Raw genomic sequence first — 24,776 nt, 5'->3', positions numbered from 1 at the left:
GTATTGGTCGCACCCATTCAAGATCCGTAAACAGCACACAAAGGGTTTCTGTCATAATGGGGATTCATCCCAGATGAACCCGGCAGAAACCACCCCCACCCATGAAAATGTATTTTTTATATCATTCTGCAATCTAAAATCCCCCGCCATATTTGTTCCCGGCTTCTTCCTTCAACGGGAACAAAGACCTGAACCTTTATAGCCATTGTACGCAAAAATGATATGTGGAAGTAGAAAGCAGGAAGAAAAGTTTCTTTAATCTCCACCTTTGAAACGATAAATAATTTGCAATTGTCTTCTATTTTTTTATTATGCGTACGGTTGTCAGCAGGAGAGGAAGAATGGAGAACAATAAAGAGTATTTTAATCACATTTTGTCTGATTTGCTCTGAAATGTGTCTCGAAGCATGAGGTGAGAAGGGAGTCGGATCTCAACAAACAAAAAAACAGAAACAGAAAGTGCCACTTCACCTTTAATTCCTTCTTAATAAACATTAGCACTTGAAATGGAAACGGAGATGAGATAATACATAGTGTATCTTAGGAGACCGCAAACTTGTTTATTTAATGTTACCGTGACTTTTAATGCTAGCCTCTGTGCAATGAGTGCTCTGAAGCGGAGAGGGCACCAAAGGACATGCAGAGAGGAATGTAATATATTGCTTGACATGAATACTATAGGGCTTCTTTACGAAAATCAAACCTTTCGGACATGTCATACATTGCCTGACATCATTTTTTAATTTTGTTGTAAATAAATATCAAAATATGATTGTTTTGTGTTTTGTATGAACCAACCCAAAAAGAACAACTCCTCATATGGATAACAACATGACTTGCAAGTAACAGAGTTCAGAAAAATTTACATGTGAAAAAATGAGTTCTTACAAGAAGGAAGAGCTGTGACCCCTCAAATCTTTGCCTTTGCAAGATAAGACACAAACATTAACTACTGAGTATTTAGCAACCTGTCGGTAGCCCAGTGTTTTCCAGAATTTTATATTGGTCCTATATTGGAAAAACATTCCAGGGAATAACAGCCTTCGCGGGTTCTTATCCTGACTCGTGATTTCTGGTCAACATTTACCATATTTTTTAGCATATATCCAAGCAACTGTTTAGCAATATCCTCACCCCGTCTTAGGGAAGGCAAAAGAAGCTACAAACCTGCACAACAAAATGAAGATCTTTTCAACAATATTAATGATTCTATGATGACTGCTTTAAAAATCACATGTTTTGCAAAGAAAGACTTCTTATGCCACCAAAAGGCTGCATAATATGTTTAATGCCAGAAAACATTTATAGAAAATAACAAGCTTGTGATTTGCATACCATAAGAAACAATTTAACAATAAGAGATTTCTGGGGACCTTGTCTAGCTGACCAGCATATGCTTTTGGTGGGAAAATATGGACAAATCTGTATTAGAGATGTGATTAAGATCGGTATTAATGTTTTACGGGAACATCAATAGTTTAAAGGCAGCCAACATATACAAGATATTTCTGATATGAAACTTCTTCAGGCATGTATTAGAAGCTACATAATGGATCACATAGATCGTCTTCCGATATCATACAAAAAGTTGTAACATTTATGATTTTGGTCCTTTTCTCATCATATTCTATCTTCTTCCCATCCCTGGTCTCTAGTTGAATTTATGTTGTTTAAATTTAGCTCTTTTGGCCTGTATTAAATTCACTATAAAAATATTAGTTTCTCCCAAGCCTAATAAATTTGGCAGTGTGATGCTTACCATTGGGCCTATAATAAATTGGATTTTAGCAAAATACAGATCATCTCCACTTAATTTGTAGTAAATCTATGACTCGGATATTATCTTCTTCCCTGAACCTGTTGTAGACTTCTTGGTAGGATTATAACCTGAACTATGTGCTAAACCTGCCAGTTGGTCCATCGGAACATTCTCCTGGGTTTGAAGTAACAATACGACTGGGATCATTACATACCTTTATAAAGAAGAGTTGGACATGACAAATTGGTTAGACTCTCCACTTAGGGAACTTCAACACCAACACGTGGAATGCTATGACCATCAACGGATATTTAGCCATAAATCCGTTTGGTGTTGGCAATGCTAAAGTTCATCATCAACAATCTGGTAACATGTTAATCATCAATGATCTCGCTTCACACCCTGTGCTTTGATTCCCCAACCAAATGCAGTAATGCTTATAATTGTTATAGCCATTGTCTGTCCTGTGTTTCCATCAATGATCAAGCTAGTGTAATAAGTAATGTGTTTAAAAGTCAACTGTTGAAGTAGATGACAAATATTAAATGTATATGTTTCTCTTACAAAACTTGGGGAAAAGAATACACAAGATTAAGGTTTCCCATCATGCAGTAATATAGTGACCACATATTTGAAGTTTAAAAAATCAAATCTTAACGCAAGTAAACCTCCTCTCACCCTCTCTTTCTCCAAACATAAAAGATATATAGGATCTTTAATGATATTTCAATTTTCAATACTTGGGATGATATCTACCTTACAGGTTGGGAATTAATCCAGCACACCAGATATATAAGCCTCTATGCTTGCAGGAGGATTATTCTCTCTCAAGATACGAAATCCTCTGACAGTACAAGCATCCATGTATTCAGCTTTCCAGGACTCTCTCAGCTCTGTAGAGTCAGCATACCATTGCCTACAAGAAACTAATCAGGAATCAGCGTATAGTCTATAAAGATCAAATGTTCTAATCTTCATTTGGCCGTTGGATACAATATAAATTTTAAAACATGTACATGTTTCATTCTAGAAAGCCCTATTAATAAGTAGCTGCATACATACAAATTGAAAGAACCAACAACCTACAACCTATGTGAAGCCAAGATATATACTACACAGCTAACATAATATAGCCCCTTAATCATAAACCAGATATAATTCCAAGTTATCTGTAAACTTGACAAATGTATATTTACCAAGTGCTTTAGTCATTATGTCTGCAATCCAGTTCTGATAAAATGAACAAATGGACCAATGATAAATAATGTAGAAGAAAGGCCTTGCTTATATAAGCAAGCTGAGAGGATACGATAACAAAAGATTATGAGGTGTCACAATCATACATCATGAGACACAGTTTTTTTTTAAAAGTGAATGTGCCCCAAGTAAACTAACAAGTATGAATAAGAACCAAGAGGAAAGCCACCAGTTTGGTAATTACCCTATTCACACCTAAGCCCATAGGTCGTACTGATCATTGATGTACATTCTACTTAAGATTAGGCAATTGTTTTGATGATTGTGTTAGAAAGTAAAGTCCACCAAGATAACTGAGGGGGAGGGGAGTGAATCAGTTATGCAATCAAAACTACTTTTGTTATCCTCATTAAATCTGAACCATGTAACCAGCAAGTGCAATAACCACAAGAAGATAACCATACACAATAACACCAGATTTGTTAACTAGGGAAACCCTTGATCAAAGGGAAAACCTGGTGGAGATGGTACCCACAAAATGATGTACTAATATATAAATTCCTTTCAAGAGGATGGACTATGTTAGGATCAAATTAAATACACTCAGTACACATCAGTCCTGTTAGAAGACTTTGAATCCCTGTGAGGAGATCCTAACCCTATTAGAGGTTGTGGAAGGCAGAAGGACCCACTGTCCAAACAGCTTTAGGAGCAAGACCACTGAACTCACTGTCCAACTGGCCTCTGTATTATACCTTTCAGAACAATACCAAAAGAGAAACTGTCCACTAGCACTCTCTGCCAAATATAATCACTGCACTCATCCACTGTGCCTCTACTACAACAAATACTTCTCAGATCTGCAAATTCGCATAAGACAAATCCCTTAGATTGCTTACTCGCATGTAATCAAAACTTATTACATTCACTTTCTTACACATGTCATTACCAAGAAAATAACTTTCCTTTATACCAAGTCCTCAAAATAACTTATTGTGTCAGCCTTGAGGCTTTCTCAATTTACAATTACAATAGGACCTAATTAAGATAAAACAATATACGTTACATTATATCTTTTCATAATTACACAACACTGTCGGCTAACAGTCTTTACAAATCTTCACACATGCAATCTTGGGCTTCACGCACTCAACCACAACATCAACGTGATGTCTTCTTCCTGTGTCTAACCGGGCTTATCCAGATTCTATCCCTGTTAGAAGATATAACCCGATTACCAGAAACCACTTCTCAGGAACTATGTTTGTCTACTATCTTCTATAAATCTCAAATAACTATCACCAATCTTCGACTTTTGCATGCGCTCTTACCAATGGAATCAGTACACTCTATAGAACATGACTTCAACTATGCCTAACCTAATCTTCAATCCTCGAACCATATGACCTCAAACACTGTCTTTTGCTCTGTTAGTCTTCAATATGTTGACATCAATGACAAACGCTGCCATGAATGCAACATATAATCATACTAACAATCTCCCACATGCTCCAACAATGCTAGGATACTCCCCCATAGGAATTTCATCAGCATTCATGCTAACAGATTGCTCTAGCAAGAAATTACTCCTAATCCAAAAGTGAAAATATAACCTATTGTGGATTTGTTGAAGTCAAGGGAGCCTTTGACATATTCAAGAACACATTTTGCAGCTTGCCAATGTTCCTCTTGAGGTTTAGATATGAAGGCAATTGACTACAAAACATTAATCGCTACTAGCTCTAGTTGAAGTAAGAAAAATCAAACTACAGCCCTATTGTTGATACTTTGTTTCATTGACAAGTGATGATACATTGCTGATTGAGAGCTTGACCCCAATTTCCATAGGTGTCAATGCAGGATTACATTGAGTCATTTGAAAAAATTCTAAAGGAAATCTGGCATGCTTAGTTTATGATACAAAGTTTTTATGATTAGTTTGTTAAAATTCTACACCTAAACAATGTTTCAGGTTGAAACAAGCCTAGATTTGTCAATTTCAAAACTAATCATATATCAATATTTCACTCCTCCCATTATAATAGGGCTACTTGCACTAATGGTCTGATCATCAACATAAACAAGTAGGATCACTATGTTACCACTGTTGATTTCGACAATATGAATTTAGAATGGTTATTTCAGAAATCTAAATCTCTTAAGATATTGATCAACTTTAAAATATAAGGGTTAAGGAATCTACTTAAGTCCATACAAGAACTTGGCCAACTAGCAAACCAAATGCTCTTTATCTAAACTGGAACCCCTTTGGTTGAATCGTGTAGACCTCTTCCTCCAATTCTCCATTCAAGAAGGCAAATTAGACATCAACCTGATATACCTTGCATCCAAGTTGAACAGCGATTGAGAAAACCAACCAAAAGTTTAGCAGATGTCTCCTCGTAGTCTACTTCATCCTGCGCATATCTGTTTGCAACAAGACAAGCATTATACTTGTCTAAAGAATCATCTAATTACTTCGCTTTATAAATTCACTTGCAACCACGGGATTTCTTTCCTATGCACAATGTTGACAATGCCCAAGTCTTAATTTTTATTCAAGGAATCAGAATTGAACTTCATGGCAGCTTCCCATTCGGACTTCCCCTTGGCCTCTAGTACTAGCAGTGAAAAATCTGTGAAAATGCAAATAGAGCAACTTTTACACTTCACTTTGTATATGCACTTGCAACCAATGGATTTATTTCCTAGGGGCAATGTTGACAACACCCATGTCTTACTTTATATTCGAGGCATCAGATTTGACCTTCATGGCAGCCTCCCCATTCAGACTTCCCTTTGGCCTCTAGTACTAGACTCAAATATCTGTAAAATTGCATTTAGAGCAAAATTTACCTACTCACCACCTTTCCCAAGTTAATTCCAAAAAGGTGTAGATAGACCTTCCATCGCCTTTGGCAATTAATCCTCTTAAACATCATTCATCATGATATAGCAGTGTTTCATAACTTGCCGTGAGTGATGCGAGTTCAGGCAGGTCGCAGATCATGGAGTGCCTAGCGAGTTTATATGATCCGTCAGGTCATGGGCCATGACTTGCATGACTCGTCGAGCCAGCGGGTGTTGCCATGACCAGCTGGATCCATAGGCTATGACCTGCGGGCAGCAGCAGTTAGCTGCCAAGTTAAAATTAAAAGAACCACTTACTTTCTCCTTAATTTTTTCTTGCCTATCTTTTCATTGTTGCCCTAAAAGGTGTCTTATTTGCTTGTTTATGAGACGGGGGAAAGAGAGAGAGAGAAGAGGTTGTAGGTTTGCAACCAGTGGGAAAGAAGACCATCAAGGAGTCCACAAATCACATTGGGAAGGCCATAGGTTTGCATAGAGCACATCAAGGAGTCCACAGCAATTGTTCCAAGACTTCTCAACTCATTTGAAAGATCAACTCATTTGAAAGAGGTACGTGTGAGATTTTCTAAAATTTGTTGGTGTTTTTTTTTGCATGTTTATTGGTTTTTCATTGTTTTTTGTTAAATTTTGAACTTTCCAAATCTTGAATGTTTTCTATTAAAATATGAATTGCATACTTTAAGTAAAACAACAGCAAACCCTGAATTTTTTAAGAAAATAATGTATACATGTATTAACAATTTCCTCTAAAAAAAATGTAGGGTTTGTTGATTTTTCTAAAGTACAATGCACAAATGGTACTTTCTTCGTAAAATTGTCTAATTGCAGCAGCCTTCAAAGTTTTCAAAACATCAATTTTTCCAAATGCCTCCAAAGGATGAAGCTTGGAAATATATTGAGTTTCCTAGTAAACAAAATGCATGTTTTGTAAAATAATTACTAGTGTTACCGGGAGATGAGGAGACTTTGAGATTTCCAGTATTCGTACTGGTACCGATATGGCTATTTTTCAAAAATACGAGATGGGAGTACTTGGAGACAGAAATTGTTTTTGAAATAAACATAATACTTCTAAGAAATACCATTGACTCGTAACATAGTGTCTTTTAAGTTACTAAAATAGAATATTTCTAATGATCTTTGGCCAAGTTGGAAGAAAAATGTTTGTTATATTTTTTGAAGTTATAAAATAAAAAAACAAATGATTAGATCATTTCAATTGCCATTGGTTTTCCAATAAAAAAACATTAAAACGAGGGCCAAAATACATTAAATAATTTAATATTATATTCTAAATTTATTTTTTAATCAGGAGACATAGGGTAGACTTAAACTTTTTGGATTTGGAGACCCAATGTCTTTAGGGGACTTTGTCATGCAGTCTCCAATCGTTTTTTAGGTCTCTAGAGACGCAAAAAGTCTTTGCAACGTGTCTCCATCTTTGGGACACATCTTGTAGGGGGGAACGTGTCTTCCTAACACTGATAATTAGTCATGGTGGCATCAATAGATTTAAAATACCATGTCAACATGCCTGGTAATGATGTTGACCCATGTGATAAAGTAGCTTCTAAGGCAATTCACTTTTGTTAAGTCCAATTAAAAACAAATGGACAAGAACAGGAAACTCAGAAGAGGCGACTAGAAGAGTTAAATGCTATTGGCTCCCATTCATCCACAACCGCAATCATAACCACATTCGCAAGTTGTGTTGGAGAGGGTTCTTTCATGACTCCTTTTCGTCCTAATGCTAGTGCTTCTACTTCTGCTCATCTTAGTGGCACTATTACTTGCGGCCCTAGAGTTTGGAAACAAAATTGGACAATGATTTTGTGCAGCACTACTCTCGGTGCACAACCCTCACTTGAGAGAATGGATCAGCACAAGGAGGTCCAAGATACTACACGAAAACAAATTTGCAAGTTTTGCTACTTTTTCAACATTTGATTTGTTGCAGTCAAGTAATTCTTCTTAATTTGATTGCTTTAACTTTAAAATTAAATTTTAATATTTATAGTTTGAAGTTAAACTCTGCTTTATCACATGATTAAACCTAGTCTATTTGTAACTGGTCTCTCTCATAACCATTTGTGAGGCGGATTTTAGAGCCCCTACTGATGCTGAGTTAAGTAGCCCCCTCTTCTTATAAATGGTTAATGATATGAAAGTTAAGCTAGAGAACCATGGATGGTCTTGGAGCCAAAATGGTTGCACTGTCATGATAGATGGTTGGACAGATGGGAGGAATATGACACTCCTACAGAAGTGATTGATCATTCTACTTCACCAAATGCATTGAATAATTTATATTTTAATTTGTTGATTGATCCATGATAATTCATAATTATTTTGTTTTATTTTCAGGATCTACCATGTTCTTGAAGTCTATTGATGCTTCCTTGCATGTCAAAAATGCCACATATGTGAGGCTATCAAGGAAGTCATACATGAGGTAGGGGAAAAAACATAGTGTGGGTGGTGACAAATAATGCAACAAGTTATGTTCTAGGTAAACTTTTGATGGACAGGCACCTAAAAAAATTTTACTCTCCATGTGCAATCCATTGCCTCAACCTCATGTTGGAAGATATTGGTAAGCTTGAACAGGTGAAATCATGCATTGAAAGGGCCAAAAATATTTGCAAATTTATCTACAATCATGCATGGTCCTTACCATTTTAAGGCAATACATGAGGCAATAGGAGTCGGAACATCTTGCCATTGCAAGATTTGTCTCAAATTTCCTCTCACTAAAATCTTTGATGAAATCAAAAGGCAACTTTGAGATGCATGTTTGTTGGTGAGGAATGGATTGCCTCATCCTATGCTACAGCTACTGCAAGGATGTATGTGACATATTGTATTTTTTATGAGCCTGGTTTTTAGACACCTTGTAAAGAGATCATGTAGGTAAATATATTTTTGTTTTGTTTGCAACTTTCCAATTTTCTAATATTAATGCACACTTGTTACTTTTTTTTTTAACATTATTTGCAAGTCACTGAGCCCCTGGTAGTTATCATATTATATGTTGATGGGGAGAAGCCCTCTATGGGCTACATATATGAGGGCATGGATAGGGCCAAGGAGGCCATCAAATTCGTGCATGCAGGAGTTGAGGATAAGTATGGGGCTTTAAAGAATCACTTGATGAACCAATTAGTTTATTTTGTCTTTCTCTATTCCTTGTGAGTTTTTGCAATGTGCAAGGACTTGGCAAAGGAAAAAAATGATGGTGGCAAATCATTCATTATCAATACCAAATCCCACTCCTCCACTGTTGTTTCAATGGCTGCTGATCCATCATTGAGACCCTTCACATGCAAAAGATAATTATGAAAACAAAACATTTTTTAATACAGCTACCATGGCTTCATATGCTTAATATTTTATTTTGAGGCTTTCCCACAATGCAGGAGCTACTGTGGCATTTCCATGTTCTAGCATTAGTACATAAACAATAGGCAATTTCATAAACATTCAAGCTCCCTTATGCCTTTTATCATAGTTTTTAGATAAACATGCCTCCTTGTTCAACACAATTTGATCAAGATCACGATACAAATGCTAACTATTTTATGAATCCACACAATAATTCTTGTTAGTCAATTTGTGCAGGTCAATCAAAAGAAATGTTTGCATTCCTACTACATTAGCTCATTCAACTAAATTTGGGGTCAATGTAAACAATTAAATAGGCCTATGCAAGCAAGGTATGGCCAATACCCTCAAGTGTCTTTGTTTCCTTTTTGTTTTATTACTTTAAAGAAAATCTAGGAACAAATTTGAATGCACGTGAAGTGCACATAAAACTAACGCAGCCTACAAATGTCATTTATGGCAACTGTAAGATGTCCTCGAATTTTTTGCAACCCTTAAAAAAGTTAAAATGTCTTTTTCAGCTATTCCAATTTCTACATTAAGAGGGACAAAGCACTCTTTTTTTTGACATTTTAGGTTCAATGATGATTCTTGGTTTACACCAAGATGAGCCATTTTTTCTCAAAGTGAAATCACAAATCCAATGACTTCATACAATATTGAAATTGATAGAATGAATGAAGGAACTTTAATAACATCTATGAGACTAGGTGGTCTAAGGGACCAAAAACTACAACATTAACACATTTTTATATTTCTTTACATCACAGCTCTTCTACTGTGAATCTCAACCAAGAAATTTGCAAACTTGTGAAGCCTTGTCTCTTCAAAGAGCTCATTTAGACTGACCACCTTCAAAGTATCTTCAAATTGTTTACAGATATCCTCATGTGCAACACACTCATGATGAAGTTACTAGGTTATTTTTAGCATCTTCAGTTCTTGCTATATTTAGCCCATTCTTCTAGAGCCTTAGTTATTGGTCATTTAGGCCTTCTTTTAAGTTTTTCTCAATTAAATCTATTTTTAGACTAGCCTATTATTAGGGTCTGTAAATTCTATTTAAGGTTTCATTTTTAATGCAATAATCATTTTGTTTTCTCCGTTCAATTAGTCTTTAACAATTTCATGGTATCAGACCAGGTTGATGGGGTTTCTGAAAATTTGGCAAATTTTTTGCCTCATCTGATCTGGAATTTTTTTCCAAAAAATAGTTTTCCAAATTTATTTTTTTATGGAAAAATATCATTTGAGTTCTATTTTAAAAACTTGGCTAGGGTTTTTTCTGCACATTTGAAGGCATCAGGTCCAAATTGCAAGTTAAAGATTTCAGAAGTAAACGTGGGTTAGAATGGAGAAGTGTGGCTATTAAAATCATGAGCTTTTTGTTTTTTTTGACCATTTTCAGAATTTCTTGGGACAACTATCTACTAATTGTTTTGGCTGTGGAAAATCCTGTTTTTACAAAACATCTGTATTCTTTTTATGGTCAACTTTGTCTATTAGTGGAGTTCTCAGTTTTACCAATTTTCAGCACACAGTTTTTCAACAAAACCCACAATATTAGTTTTTGAGGCCCGTCTATCTCACCCCGTCCAATAATAAATATTTCAGTTGTTTGTGGTTTTAGGTGGTCTTCAGCAAATAAGAACAAAAAAAATTAATTTTTTGTTTCTTTTCCAAGCCCACGATTTCCTTCTGGGCGACCTGGATGTCAACGGCGCCAATCAGCAGAGTTTTCCTGCACCCAGTCAAAGGAGATATGTCAAGTGTCCGATATGTTTTAAATGATCTTAGTCCGCCTGTGACTTTTGTTCTTAGCAGCAGTTGTTTTCTTCTAAGTCCCCGCTATTTTCAGTGTCCATTTTCGGCAACAGTTTTCTTGGGCCCACGCCCCATTCTTTCCAGTTTCAGTGCCTGTTTAAAGCAGTCAATGCAATCCGCATACAAGATCGCATGTCTTTTCCTGCAATTTTTCAGTGTTTTTACAGTACAATATTTTTAATTTTTTGCCAATATTTTTCTAGGTTCTGTGGTTCTATGTTCCTTTTGGTTTGTCACCCTAAAATTTTAAGATATTGAAAAAAAAAAAAAAAAAATCAAGCGAGTTTTAATGATTTTTACCTCAAAAATTATCTGATGGGTTTTAGTAAATTTTCCTCAAAAGTTATCAGATGGGTTTTAATAGTTTTTCCTCAAAAATTATCTGATGGGCTTTCATAATTGTGTCCCTTTAGCTTTCATAAGTTTTCCCCTCAAATAATTATGGTGGATTTTCATAATTTTTTCCCTTCAAAATATTCAGCGAGGTTTTATCGTTTTTCCTCGAAAAAGGAGTTATGTAATCTTTGATCCATATTCTTTTATCTGTGTTTCTGCTTCTGCTTAGTTTTTGTAAATGTTTACTAAGTTTATATCAGATTTTATAGTATGACTTTCTTTTGGTTCAGAAGCTTACTGTTTGAATATTGATATGTTGCAGATTCAAACATCAATGTCAATCAATCTGATATACTGCAGACATTTATATGTATATGCACTGTTATAAAGATAAGAAATGCTTTTAATCACTGAACTGTTATTGTTCTCCAGATCTTGCTTTGTATTTATTGATTTGGATGCTTGCAAGAATGAATTCATTTGATATATATAATCTTATGGTAAGGTACTTGGGTGAATGGGCATTTCTCTAAATTAGAGACATGACCATTCACCACAATATCTTAACATAGATTTGTTCACATAAACAATTGCTAATACAGATTGGTATATGTAGCACGAATTATTTATTGTGTATAACTCGCACATAATCCTTACATGACCGATGATATCAAAATGCCAAATAAGGATCGGCATTTCCAGTCAGGCCGATAATCATAAGAGATAAACAATGATTGGCATCTACAGCCATGCCGATTATCATATGAAATACATTTGAACTTTCCACAATGAAATATATATATATATAAAAGAGCATCAGCTGTTTTTAGAAATCAATATCAGAATATCATCAAAATTATATATTGATATATGTGTATATATGATAAGTCATCTTGATATGTATATATGCATATAATTCAGATTTGATACTCAGAGAGATTATCTAACCAAAGCTACATACTTTAACACTCCCTCTTAGCTAGGGAAGACAAAATATAAATTTCAATAAGTTCACCTTATTTGAAGTAGTGATATCACCTAACTCGTGACATCAAAAGATATAATAAGCCTAAGAACATCAAGTCACATAACATTCTTCTTATATGTATATCCAAGTTATAGTATGTGCACTGAAATCAAGTCACATACTGTCTACCATAACAGATCATGATATATCGATAGATATTATAACTCGTGATATCTACCATGATGAAAGAGCATAATGATCTTCAACTGATATCAAGTCTCATGATATCTATCAATATGTCCAATTTACTATCATGACATGTCCATGAATATCAAGTCTTACGATATTCATAATGATAGTAAACTAATCATTATAAAGTCGTCACCTTATAATGTTAGAATCAACAATTCATTATTAGAAAGATTGTCACCTTTCAATAATGTACAGAGGGCAGGCCCATAAGTGATAGAGTCACACATATGACAAAAGAGTTTACACTTTGAACATCTTTATTTATATTAATACAAATTACAAATTTGAGACCCAATCTCAATAATTTACATTTCAATCATACCAAGTTTCTTTCTGAAGTGTTCAACTTTCACTATGGGAAGCGGCTTGGTGAGAATGTTAATTGTTTGATCGCTTGTATTAATATACTCTAACTGGATCACATTTCTTTCAACCATATCTCTCACATAGTGGTATGGAATCTTTATATAATTCGATATATCATGAAATACTGGATTCACTGATAATTTGATACAACTTTGATCATCACAATGAAAGCTAGTAAGTTCCAAAGGCTCACCAAATAGTCCCTCAAACAATTTTCAGAGTCATACTACTTCTCTTGCTCCCATTGTAGCTGCAATGTATTCTGCTTCAATTGAACTTTGAGCTACTGAAGATTGTTTTCTACAAATCCATGAAATCATAGCTGATCCCAAACTAAAACAACATCCCGATGTGCCTTTTCAGTCTGTCACGCTTCCGGCCCAATCAGAATCAAAGTATCCATGCAGGTTCAAATTGGTATTCTCATATTTAAGTCCATATCCAATAGTATTCTGAAGGTACCTCAATTTATGCTTCACAGCAACAATATGTATCTCTCGAGGTTCACACATAAACTGGCTCAAGGCATTCACTGCATAGCAAATATCTGGGCAAGTGTTAATTAGGTACATTAGTGATCACCTATCTATATAAATTAGGATCTGCAAGTCTGGACTCGGTTGTTGCTTCTTTTAGGTTATGTAAGTTTGTTTCTATAGGTGTTGACATAGGTCGACAGTTCCACATTCTAAATCTTTTCAGAATATCAATATTGTACTTCCCTTGACTTAGAAAGATGTTCCCTTATTTTTGTTAGACTTCCAATCTAAGGAAGTAGTGTAGACTGCCCAAATCCTTCATGTTGAATTTAGAAGCCAAGCCTTTCTTACACTTATCAATAAGGTGATTTTCTCCTATAATTAGAAGGTCGTCAACATATCACCATTAGTTATCTTAAAGTAGAGATTAGGGTCAGCATCATTCAAAGAGAATCCAAGACCCAATAGATAGCCATTGATCCTTTCATATCAGGCTGGAGGAGCATGTTTAAGTCCATAAAGGGCTTTCTTCAACTTACAAACATATGAAAATGCATCATGAATCACAAAACCTTCAAGTTGCTCTAAATAGACTTCTTCAATAGTCTCATTCAAAAATGCAGTTTTCACATCCATATGGTGGATCTTCCAACCTTTAAAATGGCTATCACTGCTCTAACTAAGGTATAGAGAGCAACAGGTGCAAATGTTTCTTCATAATCAATACCTTCCTTTTGCGAGAATCCTCTAGCTACAAAACATGCTTTATGTTTCTCAATGCTACCATCTACAGCATGTTTAATTTTGAAGAGTGTTTGGATGAAACAACAAATTTCTCTTTTGGTCTAGAAGCTATGTCCCAAACATCATTTTTCAGAATGGATTGATACTCTTCTATCATGGCATCTTTCCAAACTTGATACTTGATAGCTTCAGAAACATCAGCAAGTTCAGAGTCAAGAATCTCACACATTAATGCAGCATATGTTAACTTGTGAGGTTTTTTACTCTCTTTAAATGTCCTTTTAGGTGGCGTCTGCTTATCTGCTTCCTGTATCATCTTTCTTGACCAAAGTAGTCTCTAATGATTATTGTTTTGATTCTCTTCTTGAATATCAGTAGGAGTTTGAGTTTCATTTGTAGTATTTTCCAGATACTCCCTCTGAATCTCAGGAGTGGAATTCTCTTCTATAGCTTTAGGTATTTCCTATGCTTCCATTTCATTTGAACTCTTTGCTCTTTTAAAAGCATTGTCTTCTTTGAATATGACATCTCTACTAAGTTTTATCTGTCTTTGTCCAGGTATGCATATTTTGTAAGCCTTTAAGTTTCATTGTAGCTTGCAATGAATTCCTTTCCTTCCAGTGGGTTCTAATTTTGACCTTTTATCTTTAGGTATATGGATGTAAACTAGACAACCAAATATTCTTAAATGGTTAATCTCTGGTTTTACACTTGTAAAAGCTTCTTCAGGAGTTTTGTTGTCCAAGTGTGAGTAAAGGCATTTGTTTTGAATGTATACTCTTGTACTTGATGCTTCAACCCAAAAATGCCATATTCAAATTTTGATTATAAAGCATAGCCCTAGTGGCTTCAACAATAGTCTTGTTTTTCCTCTCAGCAACCCCATTATGTTGAGGATTATAGGATTTAGTGAATTCCCTCTTAATACTACCATTTGTGCAAAATTCTTTAAATATTTCAGAAGTGTACTTTTTTCCATTATCTATTATTACAGTTTTAGTTTTCTTTCCTAAAGAGATTTTAGCAATTGCTTTGGATTTTTAAAACTTCTTAAGAATCTCTTCTAATTCCTTGCACTTCAAGAAGTATATCCAAGTCTTCTTGGAGATGTCATTAATAAAGATTACATCGTACAAAAATCCTCCTAAGGAGGGCACTGACATGGGTCCACATAAGTCAGAGTGGACTAATTCTAACACAGCTTTAGTTTTACTCAAACTATTAGGAAAAGAACTTTTAGTGTTTTTCCCCAAGGCACATCCTTTACAAGACTCACTATGGGATTGATTTAGGTTAGGTAGTCCAATTACAAATTTATCCATAGAAGTTAGGGCGTGAAAGTGGATATGACCTAATTTTCGATGCCAGCTCTCATTTGAGTCTGAGATCTCATGAAAAAGAGCTTAGTTCTTAGAGCAAAGTTCATATAGAAGTCCTTGTCTCGTGCCTATTTTGAGTCTTATTTATAATTGAATTCTTTGACCATGCTAAGACTTTACCCTCCATGAATGTAACTCTATATCCATCATCTTCAAGTGTTGATATAGATATTAGATTTCTTTTAATACATTGCACATATAGAACTCCAGAGAGTTGAATAGAGTTTCTTGATTTCAATTTGATAGTGCAGGTTCCAAACCCATTTACGAAATGTGCAGAATCATCCCCAATTGTAAGTTCCTCATCTGATTCTACTTGCATGTTTTCTAGATTGTCTCGATATCCTATGAGGTGCCTTGATGATCCACTATCAATTATCCATGTGTTGAATTTGTTTACAACTTTGCTGAACAATGCTGAGTAGAAGGCAAACTTCTCAGGATCTTGTTCTATGTTTGTCTTATCAACTTTGGCAAATGAGGCTTGTAGCTTTGTTCAATCAGGGCAATTTTTTGCATAATGTCCATATTGATCACATCTAAAGCATTGGATTTTAGACAGGTCTTTCATCTATTTGGATAATCCCTTCCAATGAAAATTATTTTTCTTTTAAAATTCTTCTTCTTGCCCTAGAACATGAATGTCTTCATCTATAGGCTTTTGTTTTCCTTTAGTCATTTGTCTCAACTCTTCTTGTAGGCAGACAGACTTAATCCATCCAATTTTGGAAGTTTAGGTCTTGCACTTATACCATGTACAAATGATTCCCATGAATTTGGTAGAACACCTAAGGCTATTAGGGATAACTCTTTGTTATCAATTTCTTATACAACAGATGACAGTTGATCCCTTAGTTCAGTTATTCTCATGAAGAATGCATTTATAGATTCTCCCTTATTCATGCTTATATGATTCATTTGTCTCTTAAGGGCAAGTGTTTTGCAAGTATTATTTATTACAAATGTCTTCAAGGGCTTTGAACATGTGGTATGCAGTTTCATGTTTTGCTACTATAGATACTATGTGATCTCGGACTGCATCCACTATAATTTTCATGGCCTTCTCATTGTTTTCAATCAATTATGTTTTGTCCGGATCATCTTTTGGTTCTTCGTTTTCTTCTTTCACAAATGATTCTATTTCATTCTCTCTTTAGCAGTAAGCATTATTCAAAGCTTCCAGGATACAAAGTTGTCAGCACTTGCAAGACGGTCTTCAAATCTTATCATGTTTGACATTTTGAAGGATGATATGTGACTGCAATAGCAAGCTATAAATCTGTGTCTCAAACTTAATAGGATCTTCCTCACCTATGCTTTGATACCATGTATATGTTTATAAGTTAATATCAGATTTTATAGTATGACTTTCTTTTGTTTCAGAAGCTTACTATTCGCTTATTGATATGTTGCAGATTCAAACTTCAATGTCAATTGATCTGATTTACTGCAGGACTTCATATGGATATGCACTGTTATAAAGATAAGCAATGTTTTTAATCACTGAACTGTTAATGTTCTCCAGATCTTGCTTTGTATTTATTGATTTTGATACTTGCAAGAATGAATTCATTTGATATATATAATCTTATGATAAGGTACATGGATGAATGCGCATGTCTCTAAATTAAAGACATGGCCATTCACCACAGTATCTTAGCATGGATTAGTTAGAATAAACAATTGCTAATACAGATCGGTATATACTGCACCAATTCATTATTGTGTATAACTCACACATAATACCTGCAAGATCGATGATATCAAGATGCCAAATAAGGATTGGAATTTTCAGTCATGCCGAAAATCATATGAGATAGACAATGATCAACATCTACAGCCATGTCTATTATCATATGAAATACATTCGAACTTTCCCCAATGAAAAGAAATATATAAGTGCATCGGTTGTTTTCAGAAATCAATATCAGAATATCATCGAAATTATATATTGATATATATGTATATATACTTATCAATATGTAAGTCATATTGATGTATATATGCATATAATTCAGATTTGCTACTATAGAGACTGTCTGACCAAAGCAACATACTTTAACAGTTTTGGACAATTTTCCACCTCAAAAATCATTCTGTTTTTGTAACATGTGCAGTTTGCGTGGGATGTTCATTCAAGGTTTTTGATCATTTTTCTCCGAAAAATGGTGCTTTGTACTCTTCAAATCATGATATTGTGTAGTTCGTTTAGGGGTTTTCTGCTCATCTGCAATTGTTTGGAGGGTTCCACACCTGTTCTCAATGTATTTATGTTTCTAAAGGAGGACAGTTCAATTATCTATCAAGTTGGGTATTTTTGTGATCATTTCGGGTCAACAATTTTGCAAATTTTGGAAGGGTCGGCAGAAGAGTCTATAGCAGGCTCTACCATCTTCTTGCAAATCATTCTGAAGAAGGGGACCACCTTCTCCATTTTTTCTTGGTTACACTTGGTCATTGACATTCGGCAGATCTAAGGAGGTTCTCAACAACAGCAGAATGTTCTAAAGTATTTACAACTACAAGACATGTATTTTCTTTTGCAAGGTAGTTCATAAAATGACCATTAGAGAAGGGTATTAGATTATTTTTTGCATCTTCAGTTCTTGCTCTATTTAGCCCGTTCTTCTAGAACTTAAGTTAATCATCATTTAGGCTTTCTTTTTAGTTTTCCACAATTAAGTCTACTTTTAGACTGAAAACTGTTAATGCAATAATCATTTTGTTTTCTCTGTTCATTCAGTCTTTAACAATTTAAGAAGTGTACATTGGTTTCAACAACTACTTTGCTACGAAAGGCACAAGTTCTGTCCTCGCACTTTTCTATGGGAGTAGTTGATCTACCCATTTCACATCTAAAGTGATGAGATCTGGCACTATTGTGTTATTAAAATTTCAGCCTTCTCCTTTATTGCAGCCTTCAAATAGGCGTTTTCACCATGCTTCCATTTGAGATTAAATTCTTTGACATCATGTGCTTCTTTTCTACCATTTTGTTGTGTCCACATTGCAGTTCTAAACTTTTTGAGCACCATCTTTTTAACTTCAATGTTAGTGTTAGGTCATTTATGCAATTTAATGAAGCAAAGGGAGGTATTGTTGTTTATTCAGAGAGTCTCAATCTCTCCCCTCCTTCGGGTGCACAGATCAGAAGTGCCTTGCCCTCTAACTTAAATAGACTTCAAGGCTTCATAACCACTCTTTCTAGAAGCACATTCACATCAGGATCAGGTTCAATTGATCACATCTTTTTTTCATGTGGTTTCCCCAGTTCACGGGCCACACCCTCACCCAGAGGATCTCAGTAGCAGTCTAGGGTCTCTTCCAACCCTAAGTCCCATCCTCCAATTCTAAACTTCTTCCCAGTTATTCACAGTTGCTAGAGTGGCTTCTAGGCTCCTCTTCTCAACTTCGCATTTTTGTATCTTGCTCAGTAGTTGTTGTCTTTGTTTTGGTTCTTTCTCTCTTTTCCCCACCCACCGTTTGGTGGGCCTGCTTTTGGCTTTTCTTTTGCCGCACTATTGTAGTCCCTTGGACCCGTTGTCAGTCTTTTGTTGGGCATTAATAAATTTATCTCATCATATATTATGTTCTCTTCCTACAATTTAGTTCATCTTCAACAACCATGATGCTTATCCATGCTTTCAACTTTTTTTATGTAGCTTAGCAAATGAATTATTAATTTATTATTGATGCTTCCATCAAGAACATACTAGCCTCAATAAAAGGATCTCACATGGCATCATTGACTTGACCTTATGAATGGCGGTGATTAAGTGTTTTTGAATTCTTTCTAATTGTTCCGACTTACTCACCCAAACTTCATAGCCATAGAGGAGAACATGCATGACCAACAAACCAAAAAAAGTCTTGGTTTTCCAATCCCATAACTCTGCTTTCATACATCTCTTCGAAAGAAGATAAGAAACTCTCCATCCTCCTTGATTCATTTTTTACCTGCATCTCTCCCCACTGAGTCTACTATGAAACTCAGTTCCTAGATACTTGTATTCTTCCACTATTTCTGAAGAAATTTCCTCAAAGACAAATTAACTTCTCTGCTTTTTCATCTTCAATGAAAAGATAATGGCTTTGGTTTTGTTGGTGTTCACTTGCAGCCCAAACTTTTCGCAAAAGAGCTCTAAAGCCTTCAAATGCTCTTCTAGTCCCTAGGCAGATTTTGCAATTAGAATTAGATCATTTGCATATAGCAATAGCCTCATCACATATTCTCATATAGCAATAGCCTCATCAAATATTCTGCTAACTGAACACCCTCTCCCTTATTGTCGTTTAACCATTTGTCTAGTAAAACAATATATAGACCAAACAAGGTGGAGGAAAGATAAGATCTTTGTTTGATGCCAATGTCACTACTGAAACACTCAAATATACTTGACATGCCCTTTCCACATCATCAACCATTGCAAATGATGACCCCCTCTTTGTGCTTTAATAATTAGAAGTTTGTTAGTTTAAGTTGTAGTTTGCCAATGTTTTGAGGTATTAAGGGTTGATGAAGGTTGAAATTTTGAGCAAGGTCTCAATTGCAAGCAATTCTCAACATTTGTTCAAATTTGATTTCAAATGGAGAAAGAAAGCTTTGGCAAACGTAAGAAAAGAATTTGAGAGTTGATGAAAATGTCTAATTTGAACATGCTAAACACACAACACTTAGTTAAATTTTCGTTAAATTTTAAACATCAACCATAGCTGATGGAGCCCAAGAGCATGGGGATTCCCACCCAATTGGTAGGACTCCCACATCTATCAATCTCAAGCCAAATGTCAAATTCAATCATGCAATCAAACGTGTAGCCCCTCTACAAATTGGCAAACAAGTGGTGGAGATTCTAATTTCAATGACAAAATGAATTTCTGATAACAATCTGAAATCTGGAAGACACCCATGGATTTGTTAGTATTGATGAGATCAAGATTACTGAGAGTGGGGTGAATTAGTAATCTATCAGATCTATAGACTAAAACCAAATTTCACAACTTAACTGATAATTCACCATGAACATAAACTTGCAAATGAAACCATCAACAACAAACCAACTTAAACAACCATCCACACAAATGCAAAGATGACACCAGTATGTTTTCTCATGGAAACCTTGGGAATAAGGGAAAACCACAGTGGGAGTTGGTACTCACAAATATGAACTCTTTTAAAATGTGCCTTCTTAAGGGTTTGGCCCAGTTAGGAGCTTACAACAATGTCCGGTTAAGAACAAACCCTATTAGGAGCCACCCGATTAAGGGATTTATCTCAGTCCTATTAGGAGCTTTGATCTATTAGGGTCAACCCTGAAAAGGGATTTGAACCCAAGTTAATTAGTCGCCCTATTAAAGGATTTACAAGAAAAATCTGTTAGGATCTACCCAATTATGGGATTTGCTTGTACAATGATCTCTGAATAGCAACACTCCTCTGCTTCATCAGATCCAACTTAGCACAACAATACACCAGTAAAAAGTCACTGCTATAATTACACTTGATCGCAACCTATCATCCACAATCTATACCGAGGATTTCATCCTACATCATTATTTATTAATTTCATTAAATAATAGGGCACAACCACCTTAACTCCTAATTTATAATCATTCCCACTCAAACAACAAACCCTAAACAGATTATACTTCTAGAACAATCGATTCCATACATAAGTCAGCCATAGATTCCATTGCACATTGAATAAACACATAAATAGTTAGTCATTTCATGACTTTTCAGTTGTGCACCCAAAACCTTCAAAAATTCATTCATTGCAGTAATCAAGAATCACCAAAGGTCATCATCATGACAACTAGGAATCACGAACATCCACCGCAACCAATCAAATCATGACCACTCATCGATTTGGCATCACCTGTTCATAATTGCTCAAACATTCTTATGTTCTTCAGTCATCGATCTTCAGTAACCAAAACATACATGTTGCAGTAGTCCATTCCTGCAAGGATCATAGAATATCGTAGACACTCAAGCCAATCAAATCATTCACTGGCTATCACTGTGTGTTCTCCATTATGCTTCCAGTTTGTCTTACTGCACTTGACTCAATCATAGCTCAATACAACTGACTCATAAACATGTGTGATCGTGCAGAACATCACTACAGACATCCTTGTGCCAAACTGTATGACCACACCAACAAATTCATATTGTAAACAGACTGCAACATCAAACACTACCTAGCAGTATATCAAGAACACAATCAATATGCAAATAAAAAAATGACATTAATGACAACACAATAATTGATCTTCCTATCATCAAACTTGCATCAAACCTTAATCATCATCACTGCATTAGTTATGCTGACAGGATTGCCTAACACTTAGGAAAATTTTGAAGGCAAACACAATATCTGAGCCCAAGGGCCTAAAAATTTCCACCCCAAGTTGGACCTCCCAAGCTCAAAGCTAGTGTGAAATCTGACCTAAGGCCTCAACAATGAAGTGAAGACTTGGAAACAAAAGGAGAATCTAAGCATTGTTAATAAATTTTCCAAGCATGAAACAAGAGGTTTGACAAACATTTAGCCTTTTAGCAAACATTGAAAGACAATCAAAGATAGCAATTTGTTCTGCATTCTAATGAAATAAACCCCAATGCAAGATGAAACTTGGACTCAGCATGATGAAGTTGCCAACACTTAGAGAAATCTAGAAGCCTATTCTCATGCATTCCCACAACAATCATAGAATTTTTGCTACATCTTTGGGAGTACAGACCTCACAAAAGGTGGAACAAAACAAGATCTGCAATTTCAAGAAACCAAAGGCAAATCATAAGTTGGATGTTATTTTAACATGCATTTTGCAAGACATAGCAATATTTTGGGGTAAGCTGATGGAACCCAAGCAAGGTTGGATTTTCCTCTTCCTTTGAGCTTTCAAGCCCAATACCACCCTCATTTCTGCCCAATATTCTAAGCTCCTAAATTTGCAAGCTAAGACAAGATGAAGGTTGGGATGCTAAACAAGATGAATGCTTCAATGGAAGACTTGTCAAGAGGAAGTTTATTCTGTTACAAAATTAACAAACCTCGGAAAACACATTAAAAATTGAAGTCAATCATTACAATGATCAGCAATTACAAGTGCAAAAGCCAAAAACAAGTCAAAACATGAAAATTTGACAAAACACTTGCAAATTTAATGGAAGGACAAACTTGGGAAGACCTGTTAGTCCTAAGTGAATAGATTATTGAGAGGGGGGTTGTACCAGTGATCAACAAATCAAACAACTTTCACCTTTTAAACCACTAATCGGTAATCAATGTTAAAGCATCAAATGAAACATCCAACACATGAAATTATTCACACATTTGACAGATATTTCATTACACGGAAACCCAACTTGGATCAAAACCACGGTGGGGATTAGTACCCACTAATAATTTGTACTTTTTTGAAGTACGCCCCATAAAGAGTTTACAAAGACACAGCTAAGTGTCACAATGTCAAGGGATTTACCTCTAGCCCTGCTAGGAGTTTTACCCTGTTAGGAGTAGTCTTGTTAAAAGACTTTAAACACTAGTTAAAGTGCCACCCTCTTAAAGGATTTACAATGAGGACCTATTAGGATCAACTCGGTTATGGGATTTCACCTATCGTAATGGTTAGGGAACAACAAAAAGATTGATTTGTAAAACAGCACTAGCTCTGCCTAATCAGATCTGCTTAAGCTCTCTAACCCTTCTCAACTTTCTCTCCACTTCTTCACACACAAATTGGACCACAATCAACAACATCAAACATGTACTCCTTTCACCTATTATATTGGTCTTTGTCGCTTCCACTGACTTAACCAAACCCTGAATGTATTACAATTGGGAAATTCAAATATCGCGCTCGAATCCAACCACTATAATGTTATGTTGCAAATCACCTTTCACGACCATGCCAACTAATTCATACTATTTTGTGCTAGAGGTCAAACACATATTGACCTATCATAAGCTTCCTCTACAATCTCAATCTCGATCACTGTAATGCAAAATCATGGCCTCCACGTGTATATCTAAACCACTAGATTACAACTAACTCACCCCAAGTCATTGAAATCTTATTACTTGTCACTAATTCCAGTAAACCAATCATTACTCAAGAACTCATTCTTTGTCAACTTGTTTGTCTCTTTGTTAACTCGTCTGTCACGAGTACATCGGTCACTTGTCTAACCTGAAACTATCTTACCTGTCACCTTTCCAAGCTGGAAATGGTTTGCTTGTCATGGTTATGAGTTGCTATCGTAACTAAATTATCTTCACTATCTAGTGAACATCATCTTGTCATCGCTCCGCTCCATTCATCATGGATTTGATAAACCTATCAACTCAACTATCGATTGTCACTAACTGCTCATAGTAGCTGCATTATTACCTCACTGATCATCTTATTCTTCTCTGCACCAATTGCATCATACACCTTATTCTCTTTACAACACTTAATTATACTTGGCAACATACTAAAAGAACGGATCAAATATTTGACATCAATGACAATACAATAATTGATCATCATGCAATTAAATAATCACTTCTTTCCAAAATCACATCATCAGTTATGCCAACAATCTTGTCATACCATCAATTATGCCAACAGAACCCAAGTAAGGTTGGACTTCTAACCTCCTTGGGGCTCCAAAGCCCAAGAAAGGACAAATTTTCGAACCTGCTTTGAGCTCTAAGCCCAACAACCCTTATGATTTTGTGCAGCCTTTGATTCAAATCAGAACGAGGTTAGTTGATATTTGAGCTTACTTTGGTGTGAAATAAAAAAGTGGATGCATTTTAAAGCAAGTATAAGTTCAAAACTTGAAGCATTTAGAAAAAATTATAATATGATCTCAAGCATTGCAAGCCACATCAAGTTTCATTTAAGAAATCAAACCAGCACTTAGCAAGTTTCCAAAAGGTTGGTCTTATGTTTGCCCAAGGAAAGCCTAATTTCCGACCAGCTTGACCAAGCAAACCATGATTTCCACCTAAGCTTGAGTTTGAGCCCAAGATAGCCCTCAATTCCACTCAAGTCAAGCTAATAGAGCCCAAAAACATGCATATTTTTTCACAAATTTGAAGTGCGGGCCCAAGTAAGACTGATTTCCAATGGTATTTTGAGCTTGGCTCCTATGTATGGTCTGATTTCCACCATGTATTTGAGCTTTCTATTCAATGCCTTTGAAACCGAATTTTGATCTCCCA

The 24,776-nt window shown here is 35.4% G+C and overlaps 1 long non-coding RNA gene across 4 annotated transcripts in view; it reads right to left on the bottom strand.

The window, feature by feature from the left end:
• Positions 1 to 836: 836 nt before the first annotated feature.
• Positions 837 to 24,776, bottom strand: part of LOC149554005 (uncharacterized) — a 44,310-nt gene continuing 20,370 nt past the window's right edge. Inside the window, exons 2-4 of one of the 4 annotated variants that reach the window (XR_016353217.1) lie at positions 2,516 to 2,685; positions 1,974 to 2,223; positions 837 to 1,167 (exon numbers count right to left, since the gene is read on the bottom strand). This is a non-coding gene — a long non-coding RNA (uncharacterized LOC149554005). The remainder of the gene's footprint in view (positions 1,168 to 1,973; positions 2,224 to 2,515; positions 2,686 to 24,776) is intronic. The other 3 variants (XR_016353215.1, XR_016353216.1, XR_016353214.1) reach the window with 3 other exon arrangements.

This window comes from Cupressus sempervirens, chromosome 6 (assembly GCF_028749045.1).
Source record: "Cupressus sempervirens isolate cs-2001-9-10 chromosome 6, ASM2874904v1, whole genome shotgun sequence".
Lineage (NCBI taxonomy): Eukaryota > Viridiplantae > Streptophyta > Pinopsida > Cupressales > Cupressaceae > Cupressus > Cupressus sempervirens.
This window is presented reverse-complemented; position numbering and strand designations above follow the sequence as displayed.